This window comes from Bos indicus, chromosome 2, assembly GCF_029378745.1.
Source record: "Bos indicus isolate NIAB-ARS_2022 breed Sahiwal x Tharparkar chromosome 2, NIAB-ARS_B.indTharparkar_mat_pri_1.0, whole genome shotgun sequence".
Lineage (NCBI taxonomy): Eukaryota > Metazoa > Chordata > Mammalia > Artiodactyla > Bovidae > Bos > Bos indicus.
Genome location: NC_091761.1, coordinates 118,708,366 through 118,726,275, shown reverse-complemented (window position 1 = coordinate 118,726,275; position 17,910 = coordinate 118,708,366). Strand labels below are relative to the sequence as shown.

Here is a 17,910-nt window from a genome sequence, read left to right as displayed (position 1 = left end):
TAAATCTCAGTGGTCTGGAGTTTCTAGACTTGACTTTCAGAAGCATATCTTGGCTTTTCTTTCTTTCCTCTTATATGAGACTAGAAGTTTGGAGGAGGCTGGAGCTGTCTCATTGAGCTTCTTCCAGGGCAGAAAATGCTCTGGTAAAGCAGTATTCCTTGATGGAGGATCTTTCTTAAGGAGAACAGAATGCTCTGGGCTTTCAAATTGGTTACATTCCCCCTGAGTGTATTTTAAATGGTTACTTTTCTCCTCCCCTTCCTTAAGCACGTGGATTCTTTCCCTACTTTCACAGCGGCGAAACTGGCGGGGCTCCTAGAGATAAACCCCAGGAAAGTGTGGAACCCTTCCTTAAGACTGGAACCCCAACAGTTTTTAACTCTCAAGCTGGTCCACACTCAGCCTCCAGGAATTCATCAAATCATTTGTGTTCCTGCCAGTTGCTGGTTCCTGTGGCAGCTTCTGCTCCTGGTAAGTTGTGAGTCTCTTCTTTCCCTGGTATCTCCAGATTTCAGCTTGGTGGTTTATCCTGTGATCTCAGTTCTCCAATGAATCTAAGAAAAGTCGTTGATTTTTAGTTTGTTCAATTTTTTATCATGTGAGGATGGAGGAAAGACTTTCAAGTCTTTACATATTAAGAGCTGTGTTATGGTGGCTTTTTGTTATTCAGACTTGTACACGTTTTAGTATTGTGATTCAATCTCCTACTAATTCTTCTTTTTGCCTTTTTAAAAGCATCCTCCTCCCCACTCCCCCACTGAAGACTCTAAAGAAACAGATATGGAACAACAAAAATAAAAAACCTGAGAAAGTTAGGTAGGTCTAGAATCTTATAAAGAGCGATGACTTTCTGGTCTGTGATTCTGACTTCTCTTCTAGAAATTTCTTGAAACCTAAGTTACTTCTCCTGCATCTGACCTTGGTGGCTGATCACTGCTCTTTTCTGCTGCCAAACTTTTCTTATCTTGTCCTTCTCAAAAATGGTTTCTTGTGTGTTTCCTTGTCTTGCTGTTACTTTGTAGACAATTTGAGGTCCAAGGCTCAGTCTTCTCTGTCTTTGATAGCTGCCTGCAGTCTTGCACAAAGCCAGTCTGTGATTAGGACTCTGGGAAAGTGTACCCTTAGTTGAACTGGATTCTTTCCGCCAGCTGGTTTGGTGTCGAGTGAGTCATGGGTTCAATGACCTCTTACTAGCACATATGCCGACGAGTGCACTCATGTGCCCACCCCATGAGCCTGGCTGTATAAGGGACAGATGACCCCCAGGAAGAGCTTTTATGAATTTGACAGCTAGAAATTTGCCCAACTCATCAAAGATGTTCATTATAGAAAACTTGGGAAATACAACTAAGCACAAAGAGGAAAATAAAAATGACCTATAATCCTGTGGTCATTATTTTGGTATGATTGCTCTGGCCTTTTTACTACACAGTGCTAACAATCAGGGGTAAGGAAGATGAGTGCCCTAGGAATCAACAAAAATCAAGGATCACCATTGCTGTGATTGTCATATATGTATACAAAAAAGGATAACAATGGTTTAGGAGTGAGAATGGGCAGGAACATAGCTTTTCAGTCATTGTGTTTAGTGCAAAGCCCAGTCCTATCACCTTGGGTAAATTGCTTCTTTGTGTTTCAGTTTCCTCATCTGCAAAATGAAACTAATACCATCTACCTTCGAGGTTCCTTGGGAGTGATTAAATGATCAATGTACCTAAAACACTTAACACAGTACTGGGAACAGGTCTTCAGCAAGTAGAGGAATTGGAGGGAAAGAAGGGTGAGGGTGAGAAAATGGAAGTGGAGTTGTGTCGAGGAAACAGTATATTGAATTCACCATTGTGCTTCCAGTGGAAGATTACCTGCTGTTTTAAATGTGATTTATCACAGATAGATCTATATTCCAGCTTGTCTTCACAGAAAAATGCTGGCTAATAAATAAAGGATGATAGAATTAGATAATCACCATTTTGCCAAGACCTCTGTAATAACCAATCCAATTAATATCATCAGTAGATGCTAAAGTCATTAGGTAAAGGGCTGTGGAGTACAGGATAGTTGCATAGTACAGAGTATTACTTTACAGATTTTCTGTTGATTACAGTGGAGAGACATTCTTGCCAAAAATAGTTAATCTGAATTACATACTAAGGAAGCAAACTGGGGAACAGTTCAAAAGGCTCTTAAAAAAATGTCAGTGTCATGAAAGATGAGAAAGGTCAAGGGACAGCTTTAGATGAAAATATTTATTAAACAGTCAAATGCAATGTGAGAAACTTGAATGGATGTAGGATAATAATTTTTTAAACTAGATATAAAAACATTTTGGAAATGATTGGGAAAATTTGAATAAGAAATGTGGATTAGAGAAAATTATTGTGTCCATGTTAAATTTCTTAAGTGTGATGATGGTATCATGGTTATATAAGAGAATATCCTCTGTTAATAGATGCAGGTGAAATATTTAGGGGTAAAACTGACCTTATGTTTGCAACTTACTTTCAAGTGGTTCAGCAAAAAGTTGTATATATGTACAAATATGTGTTTATGTGTGTACATATATGTGTGTGTGTGTGTATGCGTGTGTATGTGTGTTGCTCAGTTGCTCCAACTCTTTGTGGCCTCATGGACTGTAGCCTGCCAGGCTCCACTGTCCATGGAATTCTCCGGGCAAGAATACTGTAATGGGTAGCCATTCCCTTCTCCAGAGGATCTCCCAACCCGGTGATTGAACCCAGGTCTCCTGCATTGCAGGCAGATTCTTTACCGTCTGAGCCACCAGGAAAGCCCATATATGTATGTAAGTAGAGTTACATACACAAATAGATACATATTATATATATATATAATTGTTAAAGGGTAAATGGGTAATTATTTGTCTTTCAACTTTTCTGCAAGTTTGATCTTTTAAAAAATAAAAATTGGTGTAAAACCCAGCTTTCAGACGAATGCTAGAACACGATCTCCCACCAGCCTAGACACTGGAACTCCCTCATAAGGAGAATTAGAGATCTGCTGGCTTAAAGACACTGGTATGTTTTTCTGGCTGCATTTTACTATATACACCTCCTTTATGGACATCTGGTCTACCAAGGGGATGTGTAATCATTCTCTTATGCTTGCTTTGTATTCAGTTTTGCTTTGTATTCAGTTATAGCTGTAAGAAAATTTCCACTGATCTGACATTTAACAGGCCCATGAGTAGTGATACTACTAATGTGGTACTAAATTTAGATAGGACTGTCTTGAATAAGCCCAAAAGAAAGTACAGTGAGAAAGAGCCTGTGTTTAGGTTTGGGGATTTTGCAGTTTTCTGAGGAGAACAGGAGTCTGTATGGAAACCACTTTCTTTTCTAAAAACATCTGATCCATTGTTACACGTGCTCATGACAAGAACTGAGACCTGTCATCACATCAGGGAAACATAGAAAATAGAATGTTAAGACCTTTTTACCAGGTGATCCCCAAAGAAATAACAAGTAATCAACTTCCAGTGCAGTGTGGTTTGAATCGTTTTATATAATTTCAATAGGGGACTGTGAACTAGTCTTTTCTTTGCCTCTCAAAGCACGTGGAGATTATTATTGCACAAAGACGATAAATATGAGTTGGGATGCCAGCTCTTGGGGAGAGAGGAAATTACTGTCACATGGTAAATGGATAAGAATACTGGTGCGTGTGCATGCATGCTAAGTTGCTTTGACTCTTTGCTACCCTATGGACTGTAGCCTGCTGAGCTCCTCTGTCCATGGGATTCTCCAGGCAAGAGTACTAAAGTGGGTTGCCATGCCCTCCTCCAGGGGATCTTCCCAATCCAGGGATAGAAGCAGCGATTGAACCTGAGTCTCTTGCATCTCCTGCATTGGCAGGCGGATTCTTTAACACTAGCACCATCTGGGAAGCCCAAGAATAGTGGGGGAATTTCAAAAAATGAAATCGTCACTAATTTGCAGTTGCATCAGGGGATGGCCCATAAGTTTCTCTTCACCTGCCGATACCAATTGTTTGATGTGGACTGCACAGAGGTCTGTGCTAAGAAAGATTCCTGATTTAGGGAGAAGAAGGCAGTAATTGATTAATGATGTCTCTGTTGTGATTTTTTGTAAGGGTGTAATGGTATGCATATCACATTTGCTGTCTTTGAATTCTCATCACAAACTAAATTGGATGCTTGAAAAACATAAAGTCTTCAAAAAAGCATTTATTAAAGTAATGATTATAATAATAGTCAATGTTAAGCACTTACAATGGGCCAGACAGGAATCTAGGTGCTTTGTATGGATTAACTCATTTAATCCTCACCATTTGATGATCTAAATACTTTAGATCATTATCATTCCCATGGGCTTCCCAGGTGGTGCTAGTGTTAAGAAAAAAAACCCACCTGCCAATGCAGGAGACCTAAGAGACATGGGTTTGATCTCTGGAAGATCCCCTGGAAGAATGCATGGCAACCCACTCCAGTATTCTTGCCTGGAGAATTCACATGGACATAGAAGCCTGACTGGCTACAGTCCACAGAGTTGCAAAGAGTCAGACACAATTGAAGCTTGCTTTGTATTCAGTTTTGCTTTATAGCTGTGAGAAAATTTCCACTGATCTGACATTTAACGGGCCCATGAGTAGTGATGCTACTAACTGTGTCTGACTCTTAGGGTCCAGGCCAGCCACAGATGCACCCCATCTCCAACAATTTTTTGTGTGTGTGTCAAGAACAAATAGGTTGAGAGATGTTGTCTGTGCATAGAAACTATCAGGAAGTTTCTGCCAATGATGTGGAAAGAAGAGAAAACTGTTATCTAAAAGCTAAGTTTTATTTCTTCAATTTACATCAATGTAATTGACACACAAAAAAAAATCCTTGGAGCCAGGGGTGCTCCTGTTGCTAGCCTGGAGCCTAAGATGGCTCTGGGTATCCATCTGGGAGGCAGGCTTTGGGTTCTCCTCTCTATCCCAGCAGACTGCAGTTGCCCAGCTCCTCATACCCAGGGGTATGCTGCCTCTTGTGGCTTAGGGGATCTTAGTTCTCCAACCAGGGACCAAACCCAGGCCCTTGGCAGAGGGCTTTGCTGGTGGCTCAGATGGTAAAGAATCTGCCTGCAATGTGGGAGACTCAGGTTCAATCCCTGGGCCAGGAAGATCCCCTAGAAAAGGGAATGGCAACCCACTCCAGTGTTCTTGCCTGGAGAATCTCATGGACGGAGGAGCCTGGTGTGCTACAACCCGTGGGGTCACAAAGAGTCAGACATGACTGAGCAACTAACACTTTCACTTGGCAGTGAAAGCGTGAAGTCCTAATTACTGGACCACCAGGGAATTCCCGTGAACGCTAAGTTGTAAAATCAATAGATAATGGACCATGAGAGAGTTAAGCCAAGTCCAAAGGGCTCCTGAGCCAGAGCAAGGGCTTGAGTTGTCATTGCAGAAACACTGAAAAAGAACTGTTAAGGCTGAAGGCTGAGGCCTTGGCAGTGCCAGCAACACTGTCAGGGGGTAGGATTGAGGGCACCAGGCCCGAGGATACACACAGCCCACGTGGCACAGGGGGCAGCTACTGTGCATGCGACGTGGGGCTGTGTAGCAGGGGCTGTGAAACATTTGACTCAGTTTGCTCAGAAGCCTTCTGGTTATGATCTGGCTTTCAGCGTATCGTGGTTCGAGAGAGATAGGATCCAGATAATCTGCAGCTAGTGGCCTGCTGCCTCAGGAGCTGTGGTTCTAAAAATGAGCTTGGCTAATGTAAGTGCACTCCCTGTTCTTCTTGTTCAGTCGCTAAGTCATGTCCAACCCACCCAATAGCCTCCAAGACCAAGGACCTGTGCTGGGAATTCCCCGGGGGGAAGTGGTTCCAGGAGACCTGGGGGACTGCCAACCTGTCCTTCCTGGCTGTGTGCAGATTCACTTTCCAGGCTCATGGTCTTTGATGAGGTCTGTTCAGAGTATCTGTATCCTGGATGTTTCCAGCCTCCCCGATTCCTGGCTAACCCTGCTTCTTTATGCCCTATTATAATCCCAGGGACTCAGGCTGTGCAGACTATTACCAACAGTAAGTTGTCTGGATAGTGTCTGGAAGCTGGTAGTTTCCTGTGGCTGCTGTAACAAAAGACCATGTATTGAGTGATCAAACCAGTCAGTGCTAAAGGAAATCAACCCTGAAAATTCACTGGAAGGACTGATGTTGAAGCTGAAGCTCCAATACTTTGGCAACTTCATGCGAAGAGCCAACTCATTGGAAAAGACCCTGGTACTGGGAAAGGTTGAGAGCAAGAGGAGAAGGGGATGACAGAGGATGAGAGATGGCTGGATGGCGTCACTGACTCAACAGACATGAGTTTGAGCAAACTCCAGGAGATGGTGAAGGACAGGGAAGCCTGGAATGCTGCAGTCCATGGGGTCGGAAAGAGTCAGGCATGACTGAGTGAACAGCTGCGAGTGGTTCCAGGAGGCCTGGGGGCCTGCCAGCCTGCTCTTTCTGGTTGCGCACAGATTCACACTTTCCAGGCTCGTGGTCTTTGATGAGGTCTGTTCTATGTATCCCAGAGGTTTCCAGCCTCTAGGTTTTCCTGGCTAATCCTGCCCCTTAATGCCCTATTACAACCCCAGGGGCCCAGGCTGTGCGCAGGTTCCCTTCTCCCTATACTGTCTGGAAGCTATATTAGCTTCCTGTGACAGCTGTAACAAATGACCATGTATTGAGTGGTTTAAAGCAGCACACTTTTTTTTTTTTTTTTTTTTGCTATGTCACATGGCTCGTGGAATCTTAGTTCCCTGATCAGGGATCAAACTGGGGGCCCAGCAGTGAGAGCACTCAGTCCTTGCCACTGGACCACCAGGGAATTCCTAACAACACACACTGATTATCTTGCAGGTCTGTAGGCTAGAAGTGCAACACAGGTCTCACTGGGCTGAACGCAAGAGACTGGCAGGGCTGCATTCCTTTTGGAGGCTCCAGGGACAGCCTCTTTACTTGACTTTTGCAGCTTCTCAAGGCTACTCTGCCCAAGGCCTGGGCTCCTTGGCCCGCCCCTTCATCGTCAAAGCCGGCAACAGTGTGTTGGGCCCCTCTCCTGTCACTGCCCCCACCCCTGGCTTTCTCTCCTGTCTTTTCCTTCTACTTTTACGAACTCTTGTAAAAATTTTATCGTGCGCACCTGGAAAATCTAGGATAATCTCCCAGTTTTGGGGGCCGTTGGTCAGCAGCCTTAATCCCATGTGTGCATTTGTCTTCCGTTGTGTCCGACTCTTGGTGCCCCGTGGACAGTAGCCCACCAGGCTCCTTTTCCATGAAATTTTCCAGGCAAGAATATTGGAGTGGTTTGCCATTTCCTTCTCCAGGGGATCTTTCCAGCCCAGGGATCAAACCTGTGTCTCGAGTCTCCTGTGTTGGCAGACAGGTTTTGTTTTGTTTTGTTTTAACTACTTTGCCGCCTGGGAAGCCCTCAATTCATCAGTAACCTTAATTCCCCTTGCCATGTCCCCCTAACGTTCACAAGTTCTGGGAATTAGGACGTGGACATCACTGTGGCAGCCATGATCTAGCCGACTCTAGGAGGCCTGAGGAAGGCTCCAGGTCCCACAAAACCTTCCTGGTTGCTGCTGGTTCCTTAGCCAGCATCTCTCCTTCTTCACCTCTGGCCACCTCAGAACTAGCTTCTCTGGGGTGAGCATTCTCCCTGAGCCACTGCCCTGCAAGTGTGGACCCAGGCATTGCCCTAATTCCCCAAAGCCCAGTTGAAACAGGATAAAGAAGTCATTGTAACAGCTGACACAAGAAGTCCTCTTGGCCAAGGAACCATCTCAACAACTGTTGGGGCAGAAGGTGGGACTTAAGGGTGTGGGTGTCAGCAGGAACTTGAGCCACAACACAGAGGCTTCAAGTGCTGTGGGAGGTTGGGGTGGAGAGAGAGAGAAAGTTGAGAAGGCTGTGAGAGGAGCCTGCCAAAAAGAGGCTGGGCAAAAGAGCCTGCCATGTAGGGGCAAGCCTGAGGCCATTCCCCCACGACAGGGTTACTGTGGGCCCTATTAGTTGTGGATAAACTGAAATTTGTGCTTTGTGACATGAACTCTGTAGTCTCCTTGCAGCCCCCAAATCTAAAGAACTCCCCAGAGAGAATGATACATATGTATGTATGACTGGGCCCCTCCACCATTCACCAACCTGACACTATCACAACGTTGTTTGTTAATCGGCTATATCCTAATACAAAATAAAAAGTTAAAAAAAAAAAAAATCCCCAGAGATTCCTGATTACCCGGGGGCAGGGAGGCTTGTTGGAGCTCTAGGAAGAGACTGACAGCAAGGTGGCCAGAGGGTGTGGTGGAGACGTCAGCAAGCCCTGCCCAGGGTGCTCCCAGCAAACTTGGGAGCATTTTAGCTATCCTTCATCCATGAACAGGACATCCCGGGGACAGAGTCAGGGTACTTTGTCCTTCCTCAGCTCCTTGAAGCCCAGGTGAGCCAATCTCATCAAGAGCTCGAAGCAGGGTGAGATTCCAGCTGACTCCTGGATCTCATACCTAAGCCCAGCTGTAGCTTTTAATCACGTTGCTGCTGCTGCTGCTGCTAAGTCGCTTCAGTCGTGTCTGACTCTATGCGACCCCATAGACGGCAGCCCACCAGGCTTCCCCGTCCCTGGGATTCTCCAGGCAAGAACACTGGAGTGGGTTGCCATTTCCTTTCCAATGCATGAAAGTGAAAAGTGAAAGTGAAGTCGCTCAGTCATGTCTGACTCTAGCGACCCCATGGACTGCAGCCTACCAGGCTCCTCCTTCCATGGGATATTCTAGGCAAAAGTACTGGAGTGGGGTGCCATTGCCTTAATGGTTTAAGAGTAACAGGAGTGTTCAGATACGCATTCAAAGTGATCACCAGGTTTGCCAGCAGCTGGCACCCAAGTGGTGCCTCCCTCGGGCTCCCTGTTTTCTGCAGACCCTGCACTCCGGAGAATTTGCCTTTGGCCATGTTGTTTCTGGGCTTCCCTGACAGCTCAGATGGTAAAGAATCTGCCTGCAATGCAGGAGACTCGGGTTTGATCCCTGGGTGGAGAAGATCCCCTGGAGAAGGAGATGGCTACCCACTCCAGTATTCTGGCCTGGAGAATTCCATGGACAGAGGAGCCTGGTGGGCTACAGTCCACGGGGTTGCAAAGAGTTGGACACGACTGAGTGACTAACACTTTCACTTCCATGTTTTTTCTGCCTAAAGTATGGTAACCCCTCCCTCCCCAATTTAATCTTCTCTGGGTTGAATAAAAGGGGAAAAAATACCTTCTTGCTCTTAGTTCTCAATTCCAAATTGCAAGTGACACAAAGCTGACCTGATAAACATTATGTTCTGGGTCAAAATGTAGGCTATTTTTAGGACTCTTGATCAGTATGGCCACTTTGCATTTTAGAAACTGAATGAAAATGTCCTTCCTCCCTGGACTTCTGCCAGCGCTAAGAACTGCCATTTAATAAACCTCTGCCAATTTGATAGGGAAAAAAATCTCATTTTTGGTTTCAGTTCTTTGACTACATGTGAAGAGGTGTTTTAAAAATATACACATTACTTCTTTTGACTGGGATGAGTAATAATGCAAAGCCCATTTCAAATGTCACTAAATCTTTAGATGTCAGAAAAAATTTCAGTTCATATGGAGAAGGGGTGGTGTCATTAGATGTGCAACTTTTAGTTATGGGAATTGAGTTGGCATAAGGGGGAAGGAGAGGGCTTCCCAGGTGGCGCCAGTGGTAAAGAACCTGTCTGCCAATGCAGGAGACGTGGTTCGATCCCCGGATCAGGAAGATCCCCTGGAGGAAGACATGGCAACCACTCCAGTATTCTTGCCTGGAGAATCCCATGGACAGAAGAGCCTGGCAGGCTACAGTCCATGGAATAGCAGAGTCAGACGCAACTGAAGCGACTTAGCATGCACTCAGGCAAGAGGAAAGGAGAAAAAAAGCAAAAAGCAGGGTAAAATGAAAAGGCAAGGGGAGAAGGAGTAAAAGTTGTGAAGATGAGATTTTTTTAAAATATAGCATTTATTTGCATGTTGTTCCAGGTGCCTTGTAAGGGAGATAGGCTAGTAGGAGGTGGTTAAATGAGTCCCACTCAGCTGACCCTGAACTCTGCCACATCGTGTCCAGGCCAGTGGTTCTCAAACTATGACCTTAGGAACACTTTACACTATTAAAAAGTTATTAAGAAGCAAAAATAAACAAATGGGACCTAATTAAACTTAAAAGCTTCTGCACATCAAAGGAAACTATAAGCAAGGTGAAAAGACAGCCTTCAGAATGGGAGAAAATAATAGCAAATGAAGCAACTGACAAACAACTAATCTCAAAAATATACAAGCAACTCCTACAGCTCAATTCCAGAAAAATAAATGACACAATCAAAAAATGGGCCAAAGAACTAATAGACATTTCTCCAAAGAAGACATACAGATGGCTAACAAACACATGAAAAGATGCTCAACATCACTCATTATCAGAGAAATGCAAATCAAAACCACAATGAGGTACCATTTCATGCCAGTCAGAATGGCTGCGATCCAAAAGTCTACAAGCAATAAATGCTGGAGAGGGTGTGGAGAAAAGGGAACCCTCTTACACTGTTGGTGGGAATGCAAACTAGTACAGCCACTATGGAGAACAGTGTGGAGATTCCTTAAAAAACTGGAAATAGAACTGCCTTATGATCCAGCAATCCCACTGCTGGGCATACACACTGAGGAAACCAGAATTGAAAGAGACACGTGTACCCCACTGTTCATCGCAGCACTGTTTATAATAGCCAGGACATGGAAGCAACCTAGATGCCCATCAGCAGATGAATGGATAAGAAAGCAGTGGTACATATACACAATGGAGTATTACTCAGCCATTAAAAAGAATACATTTGAATCAGTTCTAATGAGGTGGATGAAACTGGAGCCTATTATACAGAGTGAAGTAAGCCAGAAAGAAAAACACCAATACAGTATACTAACGCATATATATGGAATTTAGAAAGATGGTAACAATAACCCTGTATACGAGACAGCAAAAGAGACACTGATGTATAGAACAGTCTTTTGGACTCTGTGGGAGAGGGAAAGGGTGGGAAGATCTGGGAGAATGACATTGAAACATGTATAATGTCATGTATGAAACGAGTCGCCAGTCCAGGTTCGATGCACGATACTGGATGCTTGGGGCTGGTGCACTGGGACGACCCAGAGGGATGGTATGGGGAGGGAGGAGGGAGGAGGGTTCAGGATGGGGAACACATGTATACCTGTGGCAGATTCATTTCAATATTTGGCAAAACCAATACAATATTGTAAATTAAAAAAAATTAAATTTAAAAAAAAAATTTTTTTTTAATTAAAAAATAGAAATTAAAAAAAAAAAAGAACCGGACAGGGAAAACAGACTGGTTCAAAATTGGGAAAGGAGTATGTCAAGGCTGTATATTGTCACTCTGTTACTCCTGTTTATTGAAGAATCAACTGTAATGTTTAATAAAGATAAATTTTATGGCAAAAAAAAAAGTTATTAAGGACCCTCCAAAGCTTTCATTTATGTAGACTGTATCTATCAGTATTTATATTAGAAATTTAAAATTTAAATGTTTACATAACATTTTTATGAAAAACAATTTTATTTTCCAAAACAAAAATATTAGTGAGGAGAGGCATTATTTTTACAGGTTCCTAAATCTGTCTAATATCTGACTTAATAAGATGATTGACTTTTCCTTTCTGCTCTGTGTTTAATCTGTTGTGATATCACATATCTTGTTTTCTCTGGAAAACTCTACTATACACTCACGAGAGGAAGTGTATGGAAAAAGCTAATAACATCTTAGTAATATTATAAAAATGGTTATGATTTTGTGAGTTCCCTGGAAGTTTCCCAGGATCTCTCTCCCCCAGGGGTGTCTGGACCACGCTTTGAGAACCGCTGATCCAGACAGCACGGACTGATACAAGCCTACTCCTCCTTCCCCAGAAAGGGATATCTAAAAATATATATCAAAGGCCATAAAAATATTAATGCCTTTGGGATGGACATGTACACACTGCTATATTTAAAATGGATATTGGATAAGGACTAAACAATAATCCCCAAAGAAGGAAAATTGCCCAAATGATTTACAACTGGAGAATGGTTAAATAAATGCTGGTATATCCACTTGGTAGGATACTTAGTGGTTCAAAAATGACAATCATTGAGAATTCGCTGGCTGTTCAGTGGTTAGGATTCTGCATCTCCACTGCAGGGGGCCCAGGTTCCATCCCTGGTCAGGGAACTAAGATCTAGCATGATGTGTGGTGGTATGGCCAAAAATAAAAAAGGAAAAAATATATATATCATTATGGAGGGAGTGGCCAAGATGGTGGAGTAGGAAGATCTTGAGCTCATCTCCTCCCACAGGCACACCAAAATGATCACTACTTCCAGAGCAAGTATCAGTTAGAATGATGAAGATTTTCCACGACTAGAGATATAAAGAAGGAACCAACACGAGATGAGTAGGAGGAGCAGAGACATGGTAAAGTCAAGACTCATATCCCCAGCTAGGTGAACCACACACAGGAAGGTAATTACAATTGCAGAGGTTCTCCTCAAGGAGTGAGGCATTCAAGTCACACATCAAGCTCCCCAGCCTGGAGGTCCTGAATTGGGAAGATGAGGCCCCAGAATTTCTGACTTTTTGGCTAGCAGGGATTGGGTATGGGAGAGCTGGGAGGCTAGAGGAAACAGATTCTGCTCTTAAAGAGTACATACAAAATCCCACATACTCTGAGACCCAGCAGAGGCAGTAGTTTGAAAGGAGTCTGGATCACACTCACTTGTTGATCTTGGAGAAGCAGAAAGCAACTGGGACTGGGACTCACTCCCCTTAGCCATATAGATGCTGGCAGCAGCCATTTCTAGAGCTCAATCTATTATGAGGATGTTAGTGCAAAGGGCCATTTTGAGGTCTTTCCTTAAGCCTATTACCACTGGTGGCTTACCTGCCCATCAGTCAGCTGGTCCCAGTCCTGGGATGTCCCCTGCCCAGCCAGCCAGTCTCATGGAGATCTAGCCTCACCCACCAGTAGGACTGTACCAGCTGTGGACTGTCCCCACCCCCAGCCCCTTAGCCAGCTGCCCCAGGACCTGGCTCCACCCACTAGCAGGCCAGCTGCCCCAAGACCTGCTCCAGATCCCACAACCAGCTGCACCAGGGCTCAACCCAGCAACCCACCATCGACAGGCAGCCTCCACTTGAGGTAAGGCCTGGGAGCCAACTGGGCTTGGAGCCGGTCCCAACTGCCGGCAGGCTCATTGTAGTCAGTCCTGCCACAACGGATGGGCCTGCACAGTCCACACAGAGGACACCTCTAGAGCATATAGCTCTGCTGACCAGAGGGGAGTGTGCTGCTGGGCCTCAAAGAGCATCTCCTACATAAGGTCACTTCTCCAAGACTGGGAAACATAACCAACCCACCTAGTATGTAAAAATAAAAATAGAGAATTAGGCAAAATTAGGTGACAGAGGAATATGTTCCAAATAAAAGAACAAGATAAAACCCCAGAAGAAGAACTAAGAAGAGTGAAAACAAGCAATCTACCCAATAATTAAAGGTAATGATAATACTAGAGCTCAGTGAACTCAGGGGAAGAATAGATGAACATAATGAGAAGTTTAATGATTAAGAATCAGAGTTGAACACAAAAGCTGAAAACAACAACAAAAAACACTAGAAGGAATCAACAATAGACTAGATGATACATTGGAATGGATCAGTGATCGGGAAGACAGAGTAGTGAAAATCAACCAAGCTGAACAGACAAAAGAATTTTTAAAAACAAGCACAAGTTCAAGAGACCTCTAGGACACCATTAAGCACACTACTAATATTGACATTATAGAGGTCCCAGAAGGAAAGAAGAGAGGGAAAGGGGCAGAGACCTTATCATAAGATGAGTGACAGTTGCTCAGTCATGCTTGACTCTTTGCAACCCTATGGACTGTAGCCTGCCAGGCTCCTCTGTCCTTGGAATTCTCCAGGCAAGATTACTGGAGTGGGTTGCCATTAACTTCCCTGACCTGGGAAAGGAAATAGACATCCTGGTCCAGGAAGCACAAAGTCCCAAATAAGATGAACCCAAAGACATTCACACCAAGACACATTGTAGTTAAAATGACAAAAATTAAAGTTAAAGAGAGAATCTTAAAAGCAATAAGGGAAAAATAGCACATTAAATACAAAGGAAAGTCCATAAGATCATCAGCAGACTTTTCAGCAGAAGGGAGAGGCATGATATATTTAACATGATGAAACAAAAAAAGCCTACAGCCCAAAATACTCTACCTAGCGAGGTTATAATTCTGATTTGAAGGACAGATAAAGAGTTTGGGTGTTTTGGAGAGAGATAAAGAGTTTTGCAGACAAGCAAAAGCCAAAAGTTCAGCACCACTATATAGGCTTTACAAAAAATGTTAAAGGGATTTCTCTAAGTGGAAAAGAAGAGACCACAACTAGAAATATGAAAATTATGAGAGGAAAAATCACATCGGTAAGGAAAAATATACAGTAAAAGTAGTAGAGCAATCACTTAAAAAACTAGTAGGAATGTTAAAAAACAAAAGTAACAAAATCATCTATAACCAAATGATAGATAACTAAAGGATGCACAAACCAAAAAGATGTAAAATATGATAAAAATATTAAATGTAGTGGGGGTATAAAAATTTAGGGTTGTTAGAATCATTAGAACTTAAGAGATTATCAACTTAATCATATATATATATATATATATTTATATTGAAATTAAAAGGTATTTGCTCCTTGGAAGAAAAGCAATAACAAACCTAGACAGTGTATTAAAAAGCAGAGACATCACTTTGCTGACAAAGGTCCGTATAGTCAAAACTACGGTTTTTCTAGTAGTCATGTACAGATGTAAGAGCTGGACCATAAAAAAGGCTGAGCACTGAAGAATTGATGTCTTCCAACTGTGGTGCTGGAGAAGACTCTTAAGAGTCCCTTGGGGAGCAAGGAGATCAAATCAGTCAATCCTAAAGGAAATCAGTCCTGAATATTCATTGGAAGGATTGATGCTGAAGCTGAACTTCCAATATTTTTGCCACTTGATGTGAAGAGCTAGCTCATTGGAAAAGACCCTGATGCTGGGAAAGATTGAGGGCAGGAGGATAAGGGGGCAACAGAGGATGAGATGGTTGGATGGCATCACCGACTCAATGGACATGAGTTGGAGCAAACTCCGGGAGATGGTGAAGGACAGGGAAGCTTGGAATGCTGCAGTCCATGGGGGTTGCAGAGTCAGACATGACTGAGTTGCAACAACTGAGTTGTTGTGACTGAACAACACCACAATATACATTGCTATCTATCTATCTATCTATCTATATGTTGCTATATATATTCCTCATGGTAACCACAAACCAAAAATATATACTAGATACACATGTGAAAAAGACAAAGGAATCCAAACATAATACTAAAGATAGTCATCACTAAAGAGCAAAAGAAGAATGGAACAAAAAAGAACTACAAAAACTCAAAAACAACAAAATGGCAATACACGTATGAGTAATCACTTTGTTTTCTTAATTTTAATTTTTGGCCATGCCCCATGGCCTGCAGGATCTTAGTTCCCCAACTAGCAATTGAACCATACCCTTGGTAGTGAAAGCATGGACTTCTAACCACTGGATGGCCAGTGGTTTTTTTTAGGTTTTTTTAGGAAATTAAGTAATTTCCTAATAATTACTTTAAATGTAAATGGACTAAATACTCCCATCAAGAGACAGAGTAACTGAGTAGATTAAAAGAGTAAGGTCTATATACTGCCTACAAGAGACACACTTTAGATCTAAAGACACACACAGCCTCAAAGTGAGGGAATGGAAAATGGAAACAAAGAGAAAAGCAATACTTATATCAGAAACATATACTTTAAAACAAAGACTATAACAAGAGACAAAGAAGGACATTGCAAAATAATAAAGGGATAGATTCAACAAGAAGATACAACACTTGTAAATATACACGCAATGAACATAGAAGCACTTAAATACATAAAGCAACTATTAACAAACATAAAAGGAGATATTGATAGTAGCACAATAATAGCAAGGAACTTCAACACCCCACTTACATCAAGGATAGATCATAGAGACAGAAAATCAGTAAGGAAGCACTGGTTTTACCTTAGAAATGATGGACTTAAAAGATACATATACAACATTCTCTCCCAGAGCAGCAGAAAAAAACATTCTTTTCAAAGGCACGTAAAACATTCTCCAGGATAGATCACGTGGTAGGCCACAAAATAAGTCTCAGTAAATTTAAGAAGATTGTAATCGCATCTTTTCCAACCACAATGCTATGAGACTAGACATTAACTACAAGAAAAAGCTGCAAAAAACACAAATATGTGGAGGCTAAACCAATGGGTCACCGAATAAACCAAAGAGGAAATGAAATACATGGAGACAATGATTGAAAATCTAGAGGACACATCAAAAGCAGTTTTAAGATAGAAGTTTATAGCAAAAAAAAAGCCTACCTCAGGAAACAAGAAAATTATCAAATAAGCAACCTAAACTTACACCTAAATCAACTAGAGGAAGAACAAAAAAACCCAAAGGAAAGAAATCATAAAGATTAGAATAGAAATAAAGGAATAGAGTCAAAAAACAATAGAAAAGGAAATAGGGCTCAAATAAATAAATCAGAAATAAGAAAGAAGCTATTACTGACATGCCAGAAATATAAAGGATTATTAGAGAATACTACAAAGAACTATATGCCAATAAAATCGACAGCCTAGGAGAAATGAGCAAATATCTAAAATGTACAATCTCCTGAGAATGAATCAGAAAGAAATAGAAAATATGAAGAGAATAATTACCAGTAGTGAAATTGAATCAGCTAAAAAAAAAAGAAAGAAAACTACTAATAAACAGAAGTTCAGAGCATGATGGCTTCACATGAATTCTACCAAGTATTTACAGTAGAGTTAACACCTATCATTCTCAAGCTATCCCCCAAAGTGAAGAGGCAGGAACATGTCCAAACTCATTCTCTGAGGCCAGCATAGAATGATATCAGACAAAGGCCCCAAAAGGAAATGACTGGCCAATATCACTGATGAATGTAGTGGCAAAAAAAAAATCTCCACAAATCATTAGCAAACCAATTCAACAATACATTAAAATAAAATTAAAAATAAAATAAAATAAAATAAAATTGGGTCAAAAAAAAAATCATACACCACAATGGAGGGGGAATTACCCCAGAGATGCAAGGAAGGTTCAATATCTACAAATGAGTCAGCATAAAGAATAAAACCTATATGATCATCTCAAGAGATGCAGCAAAAGCTTTTGACAGATGTTGACATTTGCTTATGATAAAAACTCTCAACACAGTGGGTATAGAGGGACCATACTTCCATAAAATAAAGCCCATATAAGATAAACCTACATCTAACATCATAAACCATGGTGGAAAGCTGAAAGAATTTCCTCTAAGATCAGGAACAAGAGAAGGATGCGCACTCTTACAACTTTTATTCAATGTAGTATTGCAAGTCCTAGAAAATAAGGCACATAAAAGAAATATAAGAATTCAAATTGGAAAGGAAAAAGTTAAACTGTAAACGTTTGCAGATGATATGATATTATAGACAAAAATCTTAAAGATGCCACAAAAAAGCTATCAGAATTAATAAATGAATTGAGTGAAGTTGTAAGTTACAAAATTAATATACAGAAATCTGTTGTGCCACTGTACATGGACAGCAAACTATCAGAAAGAGAAATTAGGGAAACAACCCCATTTGTAACTGCATCAAAAAGAATAAAATACTTAGGAATAAATCGACCAAGAAGATAAAAGACCTTTACTTGGAAAGCTATAA

At 41.9% G+C, this 17,910-nt stretch overlaps 1 protein-coding gene across 1 annotated transcript in view; it reads left to right on the top strand.

Annotated features, from left to right (window-relative positions):
* Nucleotides 1-301: 301 nt before the first annotated feature.
* The window catches only part of GPR55 (G protein-coupled receptor 55), a 55,306-nt gene continuing 37,697 nt past the window's right edge, over nt 302-17,910 (top strand). Inside the window, exon 1 of the mRNA XM_070773826.1 lies at nt 302-471. The gene's annotated coding sequence lies outside the window, so the exon portion shown is untranslated. The remainder of the gene's footprint in view (nt 472-17,910) is intronic.